Below are 16,701 nucleotides of genomic sequence, written 5' to 3'. Positions count from 1 at the left end.
TTGCATATGACAGATGACTATTCACCTTTTACGTTTCTCCACATTAATACGTAAAGGTTGTCTATTTTACTGTACATATTTAGAGAACTGTAGAGGTTATTCTTTCCGTCTGAGTTGCTTCTGTGAGACACACATACACACGCTGTTAAGTCACAAGGCTCTGTACTCGAGGTTCAGAGTAGCATCAGTAAAACCTTTCTGGGTGAATGAATGGCTGTGACAGAACAGAAGTCATCCTGGATGAAATAAACAAATAGTAGAGCTACAGTAGTAGAGCTAGAGCACCAGTCATGAAGGCGACTGACTGACCAAGCCAGGGAACAATGGAGCCATTGGTAGGAGTCCTGAGTGTCCTGCCTGTACTTGGTGGTGAGGAGTTTTAAAGAAAAATGAGCCATTGTCTCTCTGTCATCCTGCTTCCGAGCCTCGGGGAAGCTAAGCAATGTCTCTGGAAGCCATCCCAGAATGCTCCACTGTGAAGAATACTAGTCTGGTCAAACCTAGCCGGCCCCATGGAGAGGTAGGTGCTTTTTTCCATTATCCATTTGCGATGCTCTTGTTTTACCTCAGGGGGCTCTTGTGATGTATTTCTTTTAATGTAATGCTATGTACTGTAGTTTGATTCTCCTCCCATACACTTTAGTGGACTCATATCTATCTCCTTGTGGAGAATAGTTTTGTATTGTCCCTTCAGTCTATCATTGCATGTAGTACTTGTATGGCAATGTAGATTATAATAATCATATAGTTTTATAGTCAAACTTTCTTGGCTGGCAGTGTGCAAAATAATAATACTTTTTACTTTTATTTATTTTATTACAGAATATTTCATATATTTCCTTTATCATTATAGATATTTTATGTGATATAAAAATTATTGAATATATATTGAAATATATGAAAAATACAATATTATTTACTCTCCAGGCTGTTATTCCAGAAAAGGCACCAGGATGATAAGGCAGACACCCTCTACATGAAAAAACATGTGAATAACATGGAAAAACATGTTTCCAATAAAACTGGGTTCTCATAGACCAGACCAGGTCACTTACATTATTAAAGAGTGCCTTGGGTCATCAGCCAGTTAAATGGTACCTCAGGTTATCCTCCAGTTACCTGTTGGCACAATTCAAAGTGCATGCTGTATATTAGCCAAGCAACAAGGTCATTGACCTGACACTCTGGGTTATTAACCTGACACTGAAGCACATTTTAAATCAGACAGAAAGTTCCCAAAAAATGTTATCTTCTCTGAAAACACATGTATTGCCGGACATTGCTGCAATACAGTATTAGGGCATTTCAGTATTATTATGCACATGTTCAATGTCTTCATTGGTAGTCTGTATTTAAATCAACATTCTCAGTATGGTAAACCTCTAGACGTGCTGTGTGTTGAAAAAGTAATAGTTACTCAATGGCAATAAAACCTATTGAGATTCATATCTATTATTCTGCTGGCATTTCTACACTGGCGATTGCATGTCACTAGGCCTTCCTAGCTCATAGTATTGCATGCAGTGTCCTACTGTACATCTGAATATGCTCAGTGTAGGCTCACCTCAGGCCAACCACCTGATGCTTCCTGTGAGTCTGAACCAACAAGTCAGAAAATACTGATCCCTTATTTTAAGAATGATTATGCGTAAAATAAACAATATCTTCTATATTCTCAGTCTACAAATGGGAAAATAATTGGGCTTTTGCTATACAGGAACAAACCCACTGGGCACAAACTGGTTGAATAAAAAAAAATCAACATCCTTTGTCAATGAATTGACGTGGAATCTACGTCGAAAATACATTGGATTTGAAAAAGGTAATCAACGTAAATTATTGCTTTTTTCCGGGTGAAACTTCAACCACAGGATTATGTCACCATAGTAACCAACTTTCAATGAAGATGCACGTCTCTGCATCTCAACCAAATATCTAAGTTAAAGAATAGGACTGAATCAAATCAAATGTTATTTAAAGTGCATTTAAAGTTTGATTTGATGTAGTCCTATTCTTTAACTTAGACTTTTTGTTTGAGATTGAGACATTATTCCAACCTATCAATTATTAATTTCTAGACAAACTGAAATTAAAGCCAGACTAAGTCAGTGGCACAAATGGAACGATCCAAGCAGTAGACACATTTCCTTGCATTGACAACCAAACACAATTCAATATCACTTTTGAAATACAATAAATAGCCTATTGTCGATAAGTTATCAAATTATATGTTGGACTCACGTCACCAACTCAACCAAAAATAAAAGTTGAAGAATGGGGTTAAGCCAGTGCCTCAGATGGAACTATCCAAGCAGGCTCCTTTTAAATGTTGATATTTTGTTGCATTGCCAACCAAACACAATATGACCTTTACAATAAATAGCCTACAGTTAAGGCCATCTTACACACTAATGTAACATTCAAATCAAAATCAAATGAAATTGTATTGGTCACAAACATATTTAGCAGATGTTATTGTGTCTGTAGCGAAATGCTTGTGTTGAGGCCTAATACTGCTATGTAGTCTGTAAACTTGATGATTATGATGGGGGCGTGCGTGGCCACGCAGTCATGGGTGAACAGGGAGTGTAACGTCTGCTTCCAACTCAAACACGTAGATCCCCTGAATGCAGGTCACTTTCCAGCCCACACTGTCAAACACCTAGATCCCCTGAACGCAGCTCACTCTCCAGATCCCAATCACCTGAATTCTAATCACCTGTTCACACACCTGTATGTCATTTTCACACACTATTTAGTTCAGTTATTTTTCTTGTGATTTAATCCTTCAGTGTATGATAGTTTTTGCCTGCCTCACTAATGACGCATTTTGCCTATTCCCTCCCTGCCTGTACTTTAGCCTATCGGATTTCCTGTTCTCTACCTATTTCCTGATCTCTCAGACTACATTACTAGCCTTTTCCCTGCCTGTACTGTTGCCCTTTTGAACCCCCTGTGTATGACCTTCTGCCTGCCCCTGGAACTAGCTACCTGCCGCCTCCTGTGGTCCTTTGCAATAAACACCTGCTGCACTCAGCAATTGAAGCCAGCTCTCTGTCTCCCCTCGTGTTCATTACAGGGAGTACAGGAGGTGGCTGAGTATGTACCCTTGTGGGGCCCCTTGGTTGAGGATCAGCGAAGTGGAGATGTTGTTTCCTACTTTTACCACCTGGGGGCGGCCGGTCAGGAAGTCCAGGACCCAGTTGCACAGGGCGGGTTCAGACCCACGGCCCAAGCTCAATGATGAGCTTGGAGGGTACTATGGTGTTGAATGCTGAGCTATAGTCAGTGAACTGCATTCTTACATAGCTATTCCTATTGTCCAGATGGGATAGGGCAGTGTGCAGTGCGATGGCGATTGCATCGTCTGTGGATCTATTTGGGCGGTAAGCAAATTTAATTGCGTTTAGGGTGTCAGGTAAGGTGGAGGTGATATGATCCTTAACTAGCCTCTCAAACACTTCATGATGACAGAAGTGTGTGCTACAGGGTGTTTAGTCATTTAGTTCAGTGACCTTTGCTTTCTTGGCTACAGGAACAATGATGGACATCTTGAAGCACGTGGGAACTGCAGACTGGGATAGGGAGAGATTGAATATCTCCGCAAACACTCCAGCCAGCTGGTTTGCGCATGCTCTGAGGACGCGGCTAGGGATGCCGTCTGGGCCGGCAGCCTTGCGAGGGTTAACACGCTTAAATGTCTTACTTACGTCCGCCACGGAGAAGGAGTAACACATCCATGGTCATAATTTCTATATATGAAGTGTGCATGTTCAAGATAGAATTCATAGGCCCTCGCAGGTCTGTGAGATCTTCACAATTGCTGTAATAAACTGTGCAGAATCACGAACGGCATTGATCACTTGCACACTGCACACTGCAATCCAGGCCATTTGGCTGTGCTATTAGAGAGAATAGTGATAACACATTAATACTGTATGTTGTATAAATAAACAAAATATATGACATTGTATTCCCATTTGAACTTTGATATGCTTTTAAATGGTTGAATGAGCAGTGATAGACATTTCAGTGACAACTAAACCAAAAATCAGACACTGCATAGTGATAACGCATTGGAAATTCAACAAACTTTTGGCTCTCTTTTTGATTGGGTGAATATAGGTTGTAATCTCATTGATCCATGTTTCAACAAAAAATTACCCAATTATCAACATTGAAGTGACGTCATGTGCCCAGTGTCAAGGCTCTGACCGTGTGAAAGATGCACTATAGACTAAGCTATCAGATTCAACACATTATTTAAGCATAGCGAATGTGTTTCTATATGCATTTGCATAAATATCTGATGTAGATGTGTAATTAGTGACCAGATTTTAATAGCGTCCCATGAATCTTAACAACACGTACGTTTGAAACTCTACGGTGTAGCTACAGTCCAAGCAGAATAAAAGCTTGTTCATTCCCTTGCTAAGTAGGCTTGATATGATCGGACTGCCTAAGTCTGACCAAACATTTGCTGTAGCATTTGTTACAGGCTAGGCTAAGGGTTGTGTAATGATACAAGATAGCCTTTTGTCATATTGGTGCAGTAGACTACTAGCCTGAGACAGCAATGCATGCATGACCATTCAGATACATGGATGCCACCTAGTGTTTTAAAACCTCCAGTGGCGAAAACAGATGTGATGGGGGAAATTACATACTGTACCATTAACAATGAATATGACCTCTTGCAGTTAAGAATACGATTATATTATTTGCATATAGCACGTGGTGCATTCTCTCCCTACCTGTGAATACAATATATTTGATTGTTTGACCAATCAAAAAAATAAATAATGTAAAACATGCAACAATGCATTAGTAAGTGGATTTTAATGAGGTTATACACCACATCAATTCTTATAAATATGGTATTGTCATGTATTTTCTGGCCTCTTATCTGTATCAAAGTATTTTTTTATGAAATCAGCATCTTTTTATACTTTAGCATTATCTAACTATCAAACATACTCCACATAAAACCATAAACAGGCCCTAACGAGCTGACAGCAACACCTTGATCTCGTTACTGTACTAGTCATGTAATATAACTTAGACGGTGCCAGGAGCAAGAGTCATAGATATACGATTCTGCTGTCAGCTATTGTTGTGTAAGACAACATGACATGGACGAGCTAGCTGATGCTATCATATTAGGCCTGTGGGAGCGCTGCCAGTGGCTGAAGTTCACTGAGTTGGTGGTTCTGTCTCTTACACTGCAGTAAAAGGCTAGCTTACTAAGAGCTCTGGGGGTGGTGCTTTACTAAGTATTTCTCTGCTACTGAAATCCAAATGACCCTGAATAGGTCTGCTGCTCTTCGGGCCAGGCCTGGGTCCACCTCATGACATGGTCAGTTATGACAAGATAATGTCAAAGTTTAAGGACCTCCAGCACTCCAAGCAAGCTTTGTTGTTTGTTGCTTGGTTTGTTTTAAGGGGAAGTTGTGTGGAGGGATTCTTCTCTTGACCAGATATTCATGCAATGTATTTGAGAGCACATCGATATTAGAACATTACAGTATTTTGCTGTATAAATATGAATGTAATTTTTTTTTTATATATATTTGGATCGCATGGCAGAATCATGTTTGGATGTTTTTTAAATTCTGCATGGAGGGCATCATTATATAATCCAGAATGTGATTATTGCACATTTATAACAGAGAGTACTTAATTGGTAATCTTCTGAAATTAGGGTAAAGCAGGGGCTTGAAGACATTTTAAATTGAGTTTTATGTCTATGATAGGCAATGTAGAATATAATAATGGGATGTGTGAGAAATGTGTGTTAGAAGAGCAGGGGAGTGTGAAGTGACCAAAGGTTGTGATGTGAGTCGCATAAGGATAACATGAAGTCAGCTAGTAACTTCCCAAACATCTAATCATCTTGACAGACAACATCGTAATTGCGAGCTGTAGGATATAACACTTTCAAATCCATTTTTGTTCTCTTAAGAATCAACTTAAATATTAGCAATGCCTTTCTCTTGCTTGCTGCCTTATTGAAAGTTTATAACAATGCCTTGTGCTTTCACCTCAGAAACCAGGTGAACGGAAAATGTGGTGCTCTTCTGGCAATTTTCATGCATTTTTACATGAAGCGGCTTAGAGTGTCTTTGATATGAGCGAAAGACATGGTCCATGCCAAGTAGACAGTACTCGGCACTCTTTAGAGCATATATGGGTGAGGAAAGATACTGTATGTAAATGCTTTTTAGATATTCCCGAAACATTCCCACAACATTAGCTAAGCTTCCCATGAAGATATAAGTTAGGGTTTTACCTAACATTAGGAGGATAACCCAAAAACATTCAAAGATTGATAAAAAAAAAAAAATGTAATAAGATTTTCAGAAAATTTTAATTAAATATCCTTGGAATGTTCTACTAAAATTAACTAAAATGTTGTGCACAACAGCTGTAAAAACCACCACAAAACATTCCCCAAACGTTCTCATTACGTTTCCAGGTAACGTAATAACAGAATATACCAGTGATGTTTTTAGACATACTGTCGCAACAAAATGTGAGAGCAATAGAAATGTTTCTGAGAAAACATTACGGGATTGTTTTGCTAATGTTGATGGAGATTCTATTAAAAACACCCATAACAACAACCACCTTGCTCTCAAAAAGTTATAGCGTGACGTTGTGTTATGATTGTTCCAATAACGTTCCCTAAACATTCTTCAGCAATCATTTCGGGATTTAATTCAATTGGTTCTGAGAAAACATTACTGGAACATTCCGCTAACATTAATGGAGATGTCATCCGAGACACCTACACATGTATAGGCTCTTAATTTGACCAGTTTCTCACAGCAGGAAAATAATCCTAGTGATGTGAATTACTAGGTGGATTATATTTAATTGAAATGTTTGTATGGGTTAATACATTTTTTGTTAAGGCAAATCATGTCTGAAATGTTAAAGTGGTAATTAAAAACTTTAAGCATTTTTAAACCTTGAATGCACTACACATTTTTTTTTTTACTGCGGTGCAGGAAAATGTGTCCTGCAACAGGGTGGTCTAATTAAGATCCTGTACAGTGGTGGCCAAACATATTGGAATGACACAAATATACATTTTCACTTAGTCTGCTGCCTCAGTTTGTATGATGGCAATTTGCATATACTCCAGAATGTTATGAAGAGTGACCAGATGAATTGCAATTAATTGCAAAGTCCCTCTTTGCCATGCAAATGAACTGATTCCCCCAAAAACATTTCCACTGCTTTTCAGCCCTGCCACAAAAGGGCCAGCTGACATCATGTCAGTGATTCTTTCGTTAACACAGGTGTGAGTGTTGACGAGGACAAGGCTGGAGATCACTCTGCCATGCTGGTTGAGTTCGAATAACAGACTGGAAGCTTCAAAAGGAGGGTGATGCTTGGAATCATTGTGCTTCCTCTGTCAATCATGGTTACCTGCAAGGGAACACGTGTCGTCATCATTGCTTTGCAAAAAAGGGCTTCACAGTCAAGGATATTGCTGCCAGTAAGATTGCACCTAAATCAACCATTTATCGGATCATCAAGAACTTCAAGGAGAGCGGGTCAATTGTTGTGAAGAAGGCTTCAGGGCGCCCAAGAAAGTCCAGCAAGTGCCAGGACCGTCTCCTAAAGTTGATTCAGCTGTGGGATAGGGGCACCACCAGTACAGAGCTTGCTCAGGAATGGCAGCAGGCAGGTGTGAGTGCACCTGCACGCACAGTGAGGCAAAGACTTTTGGAGGATGGCCTGATGTCAAAAAGGGCAGCAAAGAAGCCACTTCTCTCCAGGAAAAACATCAGGGACAGACCGATATTCTGCAAAAGGTACAGGGATTGGACTACTGAGGACTGGGATAAAGTCATTTTCTCTAAAGAATCCTCTTTCCGATTGTTTGGGGCATCCGGAAAAAAGCTTGTCCGGAGAAGACAAGGTGAGCGCTACCATCAGTTCTGTGTCATGCCAACAGTAAAACATCCCGAGACCATTCATGTGTGGGGTTGCTTCTCAGCCAAGGGAGTGGGCTCACTCACAATTTTGCCTAAGAACACAGCCATGAATAAAGAATGGTACGAACACATCCTCCGAGAGCAACTTCTCCCAACCATCCAGGAACAGTTTGGTGATGAACAATGCCTTTTCCAGCACCTTGCCATAAGGCAAAAGTGATAACTAAGTGGCTCGAGGAACAAAACATCGATATTTTGGGTACATGGCCAGGAAACGCCCCAGACCTTAATAATCCCATTGAGAATTTGTGGTCAATCGTCAAGAGGCGGGTGGACAAACAAAACCCTACAAATTCTGACAAACTCCAAGCATTGATTATGCAAGAATGGGCTGCCATTAGTCAGGATGTGGCCCAGAAGTTAATTGACAGCATACCAGGGAGGATTACAGAGGTCTTGAAAAAGAAGGGTCAACACTGCAAATATTGACTCTTTGCATCAACTTCATGTAATTGTCAATAAAAGCCTTTGACACTTATGAAATGCTTGTAATTATACTTCAGTAATCCATAGTAACATCTGTCAAAAATATCTAAAGACACTGAAGCAGCAGACTTTGTGAAAATTAATATTTGTGTCATTCTCAAAACTTTTGTCCATGACTGTATAGGCCGAACAACCAATGATGGATATTGATAACAACAAACAGCCCAGAAATCCGGGAAAATTCCCAGAACATTAGCTAACATTCCAATTAAGTTCCAGTTAGGGATTGAGCTAACATTAGGATGATAACATCCCGCCAACATTCAAAGAATGTTTTTGATCACCAATATACATTTTTTAAAGAAAATGTTTTAAAGGAAATGTTCTCCTAACATTCATTAAAAAGTTGTTCACAAAATCTGTAAAAATTACTACAAAACAACATTCCCCTAAGGTTCTCATTAGGTTTCCAAGGAATGTAATAACACAATGTTCCGGTAATGTTCTTAGAACATACTGCCGCAACAAAATGTGGGAGCAATAAAAGTTGTTCTGAGGAAACATTGCAGGAACGTTCTGCCAATGTTGATTGATATGTTATTCAAAACACCCATAACAACAATCAGGGAATATTCCTAAAATGGTCTCATAAAGTTATAGTGACATGATGGTTCTAATAAAGTTTCCTGAACATACAGCGCCTTGCAAAAGTATTCATCCCCCTTTTTCCTATTTTGCTGCATTACAACTTGTCATTTAAATGACATTTTATTTGGATTTCATGTAATGGACATACACAAAATAGTCCAAATTGTTGAAGTGAAATTAAAAATATTACTTGAAAAAAAGTGGTGCTTGCATATGTATTCACCCCCTTTGTTATGAAGCTCTTAAAGAAGATCTGGTGCAACCAATTACCTTCAGAAGTCACATAATTAGTTAGATTGCACAGTGGTTCACTTTATTTATGTGTCACATGATCTCAGTGTATATATACATCTGTTCTGAAAGGCTCCAGAGTCTGCAACACCAGTAAGCAAGAGTCACCACCAAAGAAAGCGGCACCATGAAGACCAAGAAGCTCTACAAACACGTCAGGGACAAAGTTATGGAGAAGTATAGATCAGGTTCGGGTTAAAAAATATATACAGTATATGAAACATCCCACGGAGTACCATTAAATCCATTATTATTTTAATTTTTTAAGAATATGGCACCACAACAAACCTGCCAAGAGAGGGCAGCCCACCAAAACTCATGGACCAGGCAAGGAGGGCATTAATCAGAGAGGCAACAAAGAGACCAAAGATAGCCCTGAAGGAGCTGCAAAGCTCCACAGCGGAGATTGGAGTATCTGTCCATAGGACCAATTTAAGCCGTACGCTCCACAGAGTTGGGTTTTATGAAAGAGTGGCCAGAAAAAAAGCCAATGCTTAAAGAAAAAAATAAGCAAACATATTTGGTGTTCGCCAAAAGGCATGTGGGAGACTCCCCAACCATATGGAAGAAGGTACTCTGGTCAGATGAGACTAAAATTGAGCCTTTTGGCCATCAAGGAAAATGGATGGCGCTAAATACAGGGAAATTCTTGAGGGAAACCTGTTTCAGAGATTTGAGACTGGGACAGAGGTTCACCTTCCAGCAGGACAATGACCCTAAGCATACTGCTAAAGCAACACTTGAGTGGTTTAAGGGAAACTTGAAAAATTTGAATGTCTTGGAATGGCCTAGTCAAAGCCCAGACCGCAATCCAATTGAGAATCGGTGACATGACTTAAGGATTGATTTACACCAGCGGAACCCATCCAACTTGAAGGAGCTGGAGCAGTTTTTTGCCTTGAAGAATGGGAAAAAATCCCAGTGGCTAGATGTGCCAAGCTTATAGAGGCATACCCCAAGAGACTTGCAGCTGTAATTGCTGCAAAAGGTGGCTCTAACAAAGTATTGACTTTGGGGGGTGAATAGTTATGCACGCTCAAGTTTTCTGTTTCTTGTCTTAATACTTTCGCAAGCCACTGTACTTCCACAATAAAAGGTTGGAGTAATAGAATTTGTTTAAAAAAAACATTCCTGGAGTATTCAGCTAATGTTGATGGAGATAATTACTTGTAACACCTTTAACAGCAAACAAGACACATTCCTGCGAGTCTCTTGTAAATTTTATTCTGTAAGGTTATGGCATGATGATCCAGAATTGTTCTAAAAACATACTTCAATGATGGAAGTAGTTCTGAAAACATTGCTGCAATGTTCTGCTAATATTGATGTGTAATATAACATTATTATATGAAGTTACCAAACTTTTTTTTAAAAAGGGCACTTACTTCATTACATTTTATAAGGGTATAGTCATACATCGCTATAGCTTTTTTTAAGAATTATGATCAAGTAGATTTGAACCTGCGATCTACCATTTTCAAGCCCTGTAGGATACTTAGTCTGCTGCTGATGTTTCTATTGGTATTCCATTTGTACTGAAATCCTTAAATGATGATCCGATCCAAACTATGGCTACTGTATATGTCTTAGTACATATGCACATCTGTGTACACCTCACAACAATCTGTCAGGCAATAATTTAACATGATTTCTGAAATCAAGTTTGTCTGGAAAATAATAGTCAAAACTTCCCAACTTTACTATATATACCGTAAACAGGATTGGTAGAGTAAGAAACAATAGAGGATATACATTTTTCTAGATTTAGTTATCCTATCTTTTGCAAAGACAAAAACCACAACCTGGAAGTCAGAGTAAAGGTGAAAACAGCTTTATATTTATGTTAGGCCTATTCCAGTGGCACAATGGATGAATTTCAGGGATATCGCTCCCAGGTTCGATATATATATATACTATATATAAAATACGTCAAAACTATGTTTGTACAATATGTGAATCATGTGATTGCAAATAAATGCCATATGTGTTTCAACTTCACTGTTAGTCTACACCTTATGAATTATGTGACAAATTTGATTTGATTAACATGGATTATTGTAGAACTAACTTCCTCAACAATAAGATGAAACAAACCTCTGTGGACTGTTCAAAACTTAATTGTATCATTCTGGGAACATAGGAATAACATTCTAAGAACATTCAGGGAATGTTTTGTGCACCCTGATGTAAACATTGTACGAATGTCATCACAACTGGACAGATTTCGTGTTTTAGGAACCTCTCTCTTGTCATGTACCCACACTGTTCCCACAACCTAATTAAATGTTCTGGGAACCTTTAAAGACAATATAAACAAACAAAAAATCTGGGAACATGCTTGTAACATCAGGTGAATGTTTTTTTCACCCTAAATGAAACTTATAATCATCTGCACAACAGGACAGTTTTTGTGTTTTGGGAACATATCTTTTGTGATGTCCCCACCAACTAATGAAACATTCTTTGAACCTTTAAAGAACAGACTAAATGTGTTCTGGGAACGTTCTTGCAACGTTAAGCGAATGTTTTATACAAATATTGTGTAATCATCAGCACAACTGGACCCTTTTTGTTATGAGAACATTAGCTGCAACCTAACAAATGTTCTGGGAACTTTCACAGAACCAAATTTGGTTTACTGGGATATACCAAACCTGTAGAAACAAAGCTATACCAGAGGATTGATGGAGCTCAAGTAAGACTTATCCCATTTTTGGCATCATCCATTTAATGAACAAACAAATAACACTTAATCTGCATCAACAACATTTAAACCAGAGTCCTTATCCTTACATCCAGCTCACGCCAAGTGCAACATCTGCCTGAAAGCCAGAGTACTGATACATAACTTCCTACTGACAACAGAATAGACAAGGCAATATATGCTTTTCACTACATTGCTGCTATTTCTCTCAACTTACATAAAAATGAATGTGACATTAATGTCTGCTCATCACGTTCTACCTAAAGGCAATGTCAGTCTTGAGGCGAACAGTTCTGTCTCAGTATACTGTAGTACAGAATAGCTGCGTAGAGAAGACTTAATTCTGTGTGTTTATACTATCTGAACACAGTAAAACCAAAACCTCCAGTTAGATAGTTAGCAGGCCTAGTGTTCTCATGGAACATATTTTTTTTGGCTGTATGTAGAAATGCAGTCTTTGTTCATTTTTGTTAGAGGAAATGTTGTTACAGTGTATGCATAGTCCCTACGTAAGGATTAGCAAGGGTTTCCACTGCATTCTGAAATGGTTTAGGGCAGTCAAACGTTACAGGCAATTTACGATCTACATCAGATGTACATTCTTTTAAGTTGTATAAATATTTGAGTCCACCTATTTTTTATAGTTGGACCATGTCCACGTCCTTCACAGCTATACTGCAATGCCTTGTTGACTAACAGTAGACATCCAAGCTCAGCTGAAGGAAGTTTTTCTTGGATAATGTTGGCATCCACCTCTAGGCTCTTCACCCCAGTCGCTTCGGTGGACTTGAGCCTCTGTCAAACTGGCACGGGATGCACAGACCCAAGGGGTAGGATAGGATAGGCTTGGCTGAAAAACAGAGAGAAAAGTGAACAAATGAAAGAGGACTGCCACCACTCTCAGGCAGCCTACAGGATACACCCTACTCTGCTCTGCACTGCCTGGTAAGGGCAAGTTGGATGATGTGGGGGACAGGAGAACGGGGGAAAGCACCGGCCGAGTCGCATGCTTTGCTCTGGTGTCTTGTGTCACTCTTTTCTCTGGGGGGGGCCACGTTCAAGTCACATGGCTTTGCTTGATCTGTTACATAAACACAGACCTCCGTGGCCTCTAGTCGGCTCCCGTCAACTTAGTTCTGCAGAGAGGGAAAAACTCTACGGGAAAGTGACATTGGCAAGGGGCTGAGGAGAGGAGAGCTGTCGAGGTGTTCACTTCTCTTCTGTCCATGTGTCCTTGTTGTTGCACCATTCCAACTCCACTGCAGACAGACAGCGCAACTCTCACTGACCTCTTCGAGGTGACAACTGACCGACCACGAGCAAATGCTTGTGGAGCTGTCGTTTGAACAGAATGTGCCATTTTGTGCAGCAACAGATGACTATAAAAGGAATCTGCAGGTGGTTTATCAACTCAACAGATCATTGAATAAATATTAACTGAATGAACATAATTTATTATATAATGACTAACTTATTATAACCAGAAAATAACAAATAGATTAGGCAAGTTACTTGACTATCTGTGTCTTTTGGGTGGCAGCAAGATTTTAGAGCTGTGTATGTGATCCGACTAAGAGAAGAAGCCACGTGATGGTCTGACTGTGTTGCTCCCCCCTAGGGACAGCACAGCACATGGCTGTCTAGATGAACCCCAAATGCTCCAGTGATTCCAGCAGCATCCCATCTCCTTCTTCCCTTGACCCCAGCAGGGGTGCATGCAATGCCAGAACTCCTCAGTCAGATGCAGGGATGGGGGAAGAAAGGGATGCAAGGAGGAGGGGATGTTTGGAGGCAACGCCTCTGGAGGATGGGTGGGTCCTTCAGGTCCAGCTGGCTTGGTTTCAGAGCCAGCACCCACTCAGTCCGCTCACTCACACACCCTCCCGTCTCATCACTAAAATGGCCAAGATGCTCATCTTGCACACTCTCACAGAGCTCTCCACACTCTCTTCAGCCCGCTCAGTTTTCACGCGACTCTCATATCACACTCTCATGGGTTGAACTGTTTAGAGAAGTCTATATTTCACGAAGAAGTGTTAAATACGGACTCTTTTTGGAAAATACTGGTCTTTAGGTGAAAGAATGATAAGTATGACCAGTAAACCTTATTCCGTGTCAGAGGATTCCAGTGATGTCTGAGCAGAAATAAAATGTTGATCAATTGGCCAAGTCTGTGAGGTATTAGCAAGGGAATCATCCAAAAATACAGGTGATAAAAGTGACATTTGTTACCCACACTCCCCAGTTTGCTAATGAAAGTGATTGATATAAGGTGTGTACCTCCTTTGTATCCAGATATGTCATTTAATGATAATTCTTGACTTCTGAGTATCTTTCGGAGGAACCACAGTCATACGGTCATTGTAGCACTCTGGCATTAGCCAGATACTGGTCTCTTTACTGTTGTGCACCAATTTCAGTTTAGCTAAAGGTGTAACAGCTCTCATCGAAAGGAGTGGACCAAAGCGCAGCGTGGAAAGTGTTCACGATTTTCTATTTTTCAAAAAACACTCAAAACAAAAATAACAAACATGAAAACGAACGCGCAGAGTTCTGCCAAGTACAGACACGAAACAGAAAAGAAGATCCCACAAAACCCAAACGGAAAATGACAACTTACATATGATCCCCAATCAGAGACAACGATAGACAGCTGCCTCTGATTGGGAACCACACACACACACGGCCAAAAACAAAAAAATAGAAAACATAGACTTTCCCACCTGAGTCACACCCTGACCTAACCAAACATAGAGAATAATAAGGATCTCTAAGGTCAGGGCGTGACAGACGGTCACTTCCAGTGTTAAACAGTAGTACGATGGCTGGCTCACAATTAAAGTGATTGAGGAACAATTTTTTCAATTAGAAATTAAGTATATCAGCTCGGGTTTTCTTCATGGAGACAAATATTTATGGGCAAAGAACCATATGGTATGCATGAGGTACATGGTTTGCCTCTACTGTACTCATAGATGCATTTTAGTCATATGAAAAAAGCAGTCACATGCGCTAAGTAACATTGTGCTTCCAGTTCTACGGCCTGACAAAAAGCCTTGAGCGTAAACACCGTGTCGGAAAAGACGTGGAGCGTAGTGTGGAGTGGGACCTGTCCACCAGTCCCATCTCTGGCCATTCGCCTGGATGGAACATCTAAATATTTGGACACTTGATATGACTGAGTGTACCTGTTGGATACATTGAAGCGGATCTGCTCTAAGGCAATGTGTTTTTTATCTCTGTGTGGCACTTTGGAGAGTGGATATCCCAGCAGGCTAACCCTCTCTCTCTCTCCATTGTTGTTTGTTATAATTAAGGACATCTGTTGTACTGTATATAAATATACAATTCCAGTAGGTGTTGGTCTGTGTGAGTGTTTGTGTATTTAAATGACAGAGAGAAAGAGAGTGAGAGAGATGAGAGAGAGAGCACTCATACTTATATGCGCAACCATCCATATGCCAACTACTATGCAGATGCATCTACTTTCCACATTGTGTATTTTCAAGGCAAGCTATCACATCCACAACTAGCTTTACAGGTACCCTAGGCATGGGGAAGTGAGGAGAGGCAGTTGTGTGGTGCACCATGTCTTGCTGAGATCAGGGAAGAGGGCAGAGAGAGGAAGAGCTGTCATCATCTGTGTTAAGCTACAGAGGAGTGAGTGTTGAGCAGTGTTGAGCTACAGGGGGAGTGAGTGTTGAGCAGTGTTGAGCTACAGGGGGTGGGTGTTGAGCAGTGTTGAGTTACAGGGGAGTGAGCGTTGAGCAGTGTTGAGCTACAGGGGGGTGAGTGTTGAGCAGTGTTGAGTTACAGGGTGGTGAGCGTTTAACAGTGTTGAGCTATAGGAGGCTGAGTGTTGAGCAGTGTTGAGCTATGGGGGGGGGTGTTGAGCAGTGTTGCGCTATGGGGGTTGTTGAGCAGTGTTGAGCTACAGGGGGGGTGTTGAGCACTGTCGAGCTACAGGGGAGTGAGTGTTAAGCAGTGTTGAGCTACAGGGGGCTGAGTGCTGAGCAGTGTTGAGCTCTAGGGTGGTGAGTGTTTAACAGTGTTGAGCTATAGGAGGCTGAGTGTTGAGCAGTGTTGAGCTATGGGGGGGTGTTGAGCAGTGTTGCGCTATAGGGGGGGTGTTGAGCAGTGTTGAGCTACAGGGGAGTGAGTTTTGAGCAGTGTTGGGTTACAGGGGAGTGAGTGTTGAGCAATGTTGAGCTATAGGGGGTGAGTGTTGAGCAGTGTTGAGCTACAGGGGAGTGAGTGTTGAGCAGTGTTGAGTTATAGAGGGGTGGGTGTTGAGCAGTGTTGAGCTACAGGGGAGTGAGTGTTGAGCAGTGTTGAGCTATAGAGGGGTTTGGTGTTGAGCAGTGTTGAGCTACAGGGGAGTGAGTGTTGAGCAGTGTTGAGCTATAGAGGGGTTGGGTGGGAAGGGGAAGGCTGGAGGTGTTGCCACTAACAAGCCTCCCTCAGCTGGGTGGGTGTTAATTTCAATCTGCAGTCAGATGTCCTTAAATTTGACCCTCTGGTACAGGGTCACTTGCCAGGGTGGGGAGGGAGAGATTTTTTCCTTGTCTTTCTCCTTCTCTTTTTTATACTTCCTTCTTGGGCAAAAGGCTGGCGTAATAGAAAACA

Source organism: Oncorhynchus clarkii, chromosome 20, assembly GCF_045791955.1.
Source record: "Oncorhynchus clarkii lewisi isolate Uvic-CL-2024 chromosome 20, UVic_Ocla_1.0, whole genome shotgun sequence".
Lineage (NCBI taxonomy): Eukaryota > Metazoa > Chordata > Actinopteri > Salmoniformes > Salmonidae > Oncorhynchus > Oncorhynchus clarkii.
The sequence above is the reverse complement of the archived record's forward strand: the minus strand, read 5'-3'. Positions refer to the sequence as shown.